The sequence below is a fragment of the Physeter macrocephalus genome, chromosome 10 (genome assembly GCF_002837175.3).
Source record: "Physeter macrocephalus isolate SW-GA chromosome 10, ASM283717v5, whole genome shotgun sequence".
NCBI lineage: Eukaryota > Metazoa > Chordata > Mammalia > Artiodactyla > Physeteridae > Physeter > Physeter macrocephalus.
In genome coordinates, this window is record NC_041223.1 from 48656848 (window position 1) to 48663285 (window position 6438).

The following is a 6438-nucleotide window of genomic DNA, read 5'->3' on the forward strand; positions in this document are numbered from 1 at the left end:
GAGCCTGCACGTTCGGAGCCTGTGCTCCGCAACGGGAGAGGCCACAACAGTGAGAGGCCTGCGTACCGAAAAAACAAAACAAAACAAAAGCCTCCCACAAAAAAAAAAACAAACAAAAAAAAACAGATCCAGGTGACCTCACTATACATTCTACGTAACATTTAAAGAAAAAAATGATACCAACCAAACACAAACGCTTTCAGAGAAGGAAGAAACACCTTCCAACTCAATCCTGAAGCCAGAAAACTGTAAACAAATATCCTAAATAAATATATAGATACAAAAATCCTTTTATAAAATATTAGCAAATCTAGCCAACATAGCAAAAGGATTATATACCATGTCCAAGTGGGATTTCCCCAAGGAATACAAAATTGGTTTAACATCCAAAAAAAAATCAAATAGTGTAATACACAATATCAATGGAATAAAGGACAAAACCACTTGGCCATCTCAGTAGAATCAGAAAAGCATTTGAAAAAAAATCCAATATCCACTTACGATTTAAAAAATACTTTCAGCAAGTTAGGAATTGTAGGGAACATTGTCAGTCTCACAAAGGGCATCTAAGAAAAGCTGACAATTCTTAATAGTGAAGGATTGAATGATTTCACACTTAGATCAGGAACAAAGAGAAGATGTTTACTCTCGTCACTTCTATTCAATACTGTGTGAGAGGTTCTAGACAGTGCAATCAGGCCAGAAAAATAAACTAAAAGCATATATCGAAAAACAAAGAAGTAAAACTGTCTTCATTTGCAGACAACATAGTCCTGTGTGTAGAAAATCTTAAGGAACCTCAAAAAAAATAAGACAAAACAAAATCTAGAATTAGTAAACAAGTTTGAAAGGTCACAGGATACAAAATCAAAATTAAAAACACAATTATGTTTCATAATACTAGCAAAAACAATCAAAAACTGAAATTGAGAAAACAGTTTCATTCACAATAACATCAAAAAGAAATACTATACTTAGGAATAAATTTAATAAAAGAAGTGAAAGACCTGTAAACGGAAATCTAAAAAGATTACTGAAAGCATTTAAAGGAGATCTATAACAAAATAGAAACCCATTCTATATTCATGGATTGTAAGACTCAATATTTTTAAGATATCAGGACTCCCCAAATTGATGTATATATTTAATGTAATCTCTATTAAAATCTTTATAGTCTTTTTTGAAAAAGTTGACAAGGTGATCCAAAAATAAGTGGCAAAGCAAAAGGCCTGGAATACCAAAAAAGCTTCAAGAAAGAACAGAGTTGGAAGACTTATATTACCTGACTGCACAACTTTCTATAAAACTACATAATTAAGACAGTATGATATTGCATTAGGAGACATATAGATCATGGATCAGAATAGAAGATCCCAAAATAAAGGCTTACATATATGGTCAACTGTTTTGTTTCGTTTTCTAGGCATGGGTATTTAAGTAAATGTTTATTTCCCTGGTTATGTTAAATTTTCTCAAAAGCCTTTTTTAAAAAAATAAATGTTTTGTTTTAGAATAGTTTTAGATTTACAGATAGTACAGAGAGTTTCTGAATATGGTGTACCCATTTTCCCCTATGGTTAATATCTTACATTACTGTGCTCATCTGTCACAGCTAATAAACCAACCTTAATATAATATTATTACCTAGACTTAAAACTTTATTTGAATTTCCTCAGTTTGTACCTAATATCACTTTTCTGTTCCAGGATCCCATCCAGGATACCACATTGCATTTAGTCGTCACGTCTCGTTAAGCTCCTCTAGACTGTGACAGTTTGTCAAGCTTTCCTTGTTTTAATGACCTTGACAGTTTTGAGGACTACTGGTCAGGTATTCTGTAGAATGTCCCTCACATTAAGTATTTCCAATGCTTCTTCCCCATGGATGTACTGTGGTTATGTGTTTTGCGAAGAAAGATAACAAAGGTAAAGTGTCCTTCTTATCACATCATATCAGGGATACATGCTATCAACATGACATCATGGATGATGTTGACCTTGATCACCTAGCTGTGCTAGTACCTGTCAGATTTCTAGAGTGTAAAGTTCCTCTTTCACACCTTCCCACCCCCATCCATACTCTTTGGAAGGAAGTCACAATGTAGCCCTCACTGAAGGGGTGAGGAGTTATGCTCTACCAGTGTCAGCTGGCAAACTATTTGTTACTATTCATTAATTGTTTTCTAAAGAAACTTTATAGCAAGTTAGAGTAATTTTTACCTGCTAAATGTAGACTTGTGTTTTAATACATCTTTGTTTTATCATGTTATCATCTTTATCACATAATTCTTTTTTATTGTATTTTAATTAGACATATGATAGGCTGAATATTAAAAAAAAAACAACTTATTTACCAGAGTTGGAGAAGTGATCTTTAACTAGGTGAGTAAGCATGAAAAAAATCTGAAAAATATAATACTGAGTGAAAAGAGAAAATTTGAAAATTATATGTACAGTGTATCACCAATGATTTTACAAATAAATATATACTTGGTAAAATATTTGTTACATGTATAGTAAAATGAAATGGTAAAATATACACAATTGTATAGTAAAAAGTGTAAATATGAACTGATGAGCCATGCATGAGAATGATATACACCAACCTCTGAGTAGAGGTACCCTCTGCAGAAGGGAGGGAAGTGGGGAGGCAGACAGACTCGTGGAGGGGTGGAGGCTTCAACAGTACCTACAGTATTTTGCTTCTTTTTAAAAATATATCTGGGGCTTCACTGGTGGCGCAATGGTTGAGAGTCCGCCTGCCGATGCAGGGGACACGGGTTCATGTCCCGGTCCGGGAAGATCCCACATGCCGCCGAGCAGCTGGGCCCGTGAGTCATGGCCGCTGAGCCTGCGCGTCCGGAGCCTGTGCTCCACAACGGGAGAGGCCACAACGGTGAGAGGCCCGCGTACCGCAAAAAAAAAAAAAAAAAAAAAAAAAAAAAAAATATATATATATATATATATATATATATATATATATAGGACTTCCCTGGTGGAGCAGAGGTTAAGAATCCACCTGCCAATGCAGGGGACACGGGTTCAATCCCTGGCCGAGGAAGATCCCACATGCCACAGAGCAGCTAAGCCCGTGCGCCATAACTACTGAGCCCACGTGCTGCAACTACTGAAGTCCGCACGCCTAGAGCCTGTGCTCCGCAACAAGAGAAGCCACCGAAATGAGAAGCCCATGCACCGCAACAAAGAGTAGCCCCGCTCAACACAACTAGAGAAAGCCCACGCACAGCAACGAAGACCCAATGAAGCCAAAAATAAATAACAAATTATTTAATTAAAAAATAAAATAAAATAAGAAAATAAAAAATAAAAATATATCTAAAACAAATATGGCAAACTTTAAATTTTTTTAAAGCTTGCTTGTGGGTATGTGGGTATTCATTAAATTAGTCTCTACCTTTTATGTTTGAAATAGTCTATAATAAAATACATAAAAGTAAATCAAAGTTTTTTTTTCCAAATGCAATATAAATTGCAGATTGTTGGACATTTTCCATAAAAAAAGGAAAGAGATCTAAGAGAAGATCAAAGTTTTTCTGAAGTATCTGACAAACTTTAGCAGATTAGGTGTCTTTCCAAGGTCATTTATTGAATATCAACTATGTATGAGGAACTCTGCAAGGTATTAGAAATAGAGAAAACTATGTGCTGAGGATATAGAAAAGACTATTTGAGAGAAACCTGAGACTAAACCAAGTGCTTATGAAGCCAGATGTCTTGATACATACCCAAAACAAAACTAGATCTGTATCTTAGATGGACAAGATTTTACCTTGAAAGGGACAAGATTCCCACTGTTATTAATTCATTTTGCCACATTACCATTATCTCATATTATACTGGTCTTAGCACTATCACCTGGTGAACTGGCATTTCTAGGAATACACAGTCTGAGGTTCATAAGAGAGACAAAGTTTCTAACAACAGATGCTGGGCAGATGTTCTCCCCTCTTTTTTTTCTTTTTTCTTTTTCCTTTTCTTTTTAATTCGGAAGTTGGGCAAGCGTGATCTTTATGCTGTTGTTTAACTCTGCAGGCCAGCTGCCTCCACAGCAGCCTCAGAACAAGTGGATTTCCTCTGTGTGTCTGAAATCATCCAACACCAGGTGTCAGCCTAGAGGTTTCCATCCCTCAAGAGTACTGCGCTGCCACATTACCGAGCACTGGGAATTATGTTTCAGAAACAGTGATTTCCTATCCCGTTTCATTAAATTGAATGTGAAGTGAGAGGGTATTTGACCTCCTTGAGAGGATGGTTTCTTTGACCTATGAGAAGTTTGCTGTTATGAAATGAAAATGCAATCACCGGAGAGACGTAAAATACGAAGCTAAGCTGGGCAGCTTGTAAATCATTTAAGAGACTGCATGTGATTTAATAGTAATAGGGTCAAGGTTTCCAGAGAAAATAATTTGATGCTGATTACATGATACTAAAAAGTAGAGATGCTTCTGTGTGTCACTGAACAATGAGGACACAGAACAGCAATAAACATTCTTTATTATGACTCTGCCCCTCTGGGGTCTGGTCACTTCAGATATCCTTCAATGGAAGCTTGAGCAATTAAGATGGCTGATTTCCCAGGGAGAGAGCTTTGTGTTAGCAAAGCACAACTGAGCACAAAAGCTGAGAAGACTGTCCTAAAATAGCAAACTCTATTGACTCTAAAATTCCTCGTCTTAATTTACAGCCTAAATTAAAACCGACCATTTCTCAGAACAAAGTATCCCAACTGTTAAAGTAATCTGAAAAAAAAATCTGGATTGTTGACATGAATTTAGAAATTTGCCTTGAAGAATTTTGCAGGGCTCTTTTAGAGTCATTTTTCAGATCTAAAGAAAAAAAATCAGATCCATTTTACTGATAAAAGGAAAATGAAATCTGCCGCAGGTAAAAGTTGGGAGCTATTCGTGACATTCTCTTTTTTATCCTCTGTCACGTTTAAGGAATAAAAGCTGAGGCAAAACCCCAGTCTGATAGAAACCTTGAGATCAATGGTTCCTAAGCTGGTGTTGTAGCACCACGGCGTATCTCCAACAAACCTCCGGATTTCCTAATTAATTTTCCACCAATTAAATGTTTATGTTAAAACAGAAATGCAGGAGCAGAGGAGCGTTTCAGGGAATTGCAAGCCTGTATCCATACTCTGTCCACTCTCGCCCTGTGGGCTCTCCATGGGTGTTAAAAGCAATGACTCTCCAGCAGGCCTAGACTCTTGCTTCTGCTACATCATAGCAGCAAAATCACTCAAACCCTCTGCACCTCCTTTCCTCATCAATAAAATGGGAAATCACCTACATCACTATTCTGAAGAGTAAAAGGTTTATTTTAACATGTGGTAAGTACACAGTGCCTCTTGTACGCAACATGTAAACATTAGCTACTCTATTATTGGCCTTAAAATTTTGTAAATATCGATCTGCATTTTAATATAGAGATATAGATATACATGTTTTAAAACAGAAGGGAAATGCCAGAAAATGTGGAGTGATTACAGGTATAGTGACATTATTTTTGATATGTTTTTCTATTTTCTAATTTTTAAATAATATCTCCTATTTTCCAAATTTTACTTTTGTAATACAAAAATAGAATTTCATGAGGAAATAAAAGATAATCAATAAATTAAAGTTCTAGCATTTGATACCTTGTCCTCCAGGACACCTGAATTCCATGTTCTTTTAACAAGCTGGACTCTGATGTCTATTTCCTAATTGAGGGACAACTTTCAACTTATGTATCTGACATTATTCCTCTAAGAAGAAATTTCCAGCTACTTTTAAGATTGAACTCTATTGACAACAGCTCTATGAATGGGTTTCTCATTTAGTGCAATTATAACCATTTTGAGTTCTTCTTTTGTCTACATTAGAAACACCTACAAATATAATTGCAAATACTAGGGATTAGTCTTGAAGCAGTCACTCTAGTATTTGGTACTGTATTCACTTTATTCACTCCTCTCTGAAGGAGCTGAGGCACCAGGTTAACAGGTGGCCTAATTGAGGGCATAGGAAATTTGGTTTCTCTTCAGAACCACTCTGAGATCTTTTTTTAAACAAGGCTTCCCCCTCTCCAATCCTATTGAATTAGAAACTCTCAAGAAAGAAATGAGAAGGAAGGAAAGACCTGCATTTTTGAATGCCACTTAAGTGATGTTAGTAATTGGGCAACTTTGTAAACAGTTATAGTTTGGGACCAGGTAATATTAGGAGAAACGGTCAGTAATGATTGTATGTAGCTCTATTTTATATCATATGTGTTATGTACTATAACATACATATATTACATCTATACATGTTCTGTATATTTGATGTATTTTTTTGATCTATATGATCAGTTCTCTGTCACCTTGAGTAAATGGAGATGTTCATAATTCCTGGTAGGCAAATAATCCTCACTCAAAATATTATCCTAGGTTCAT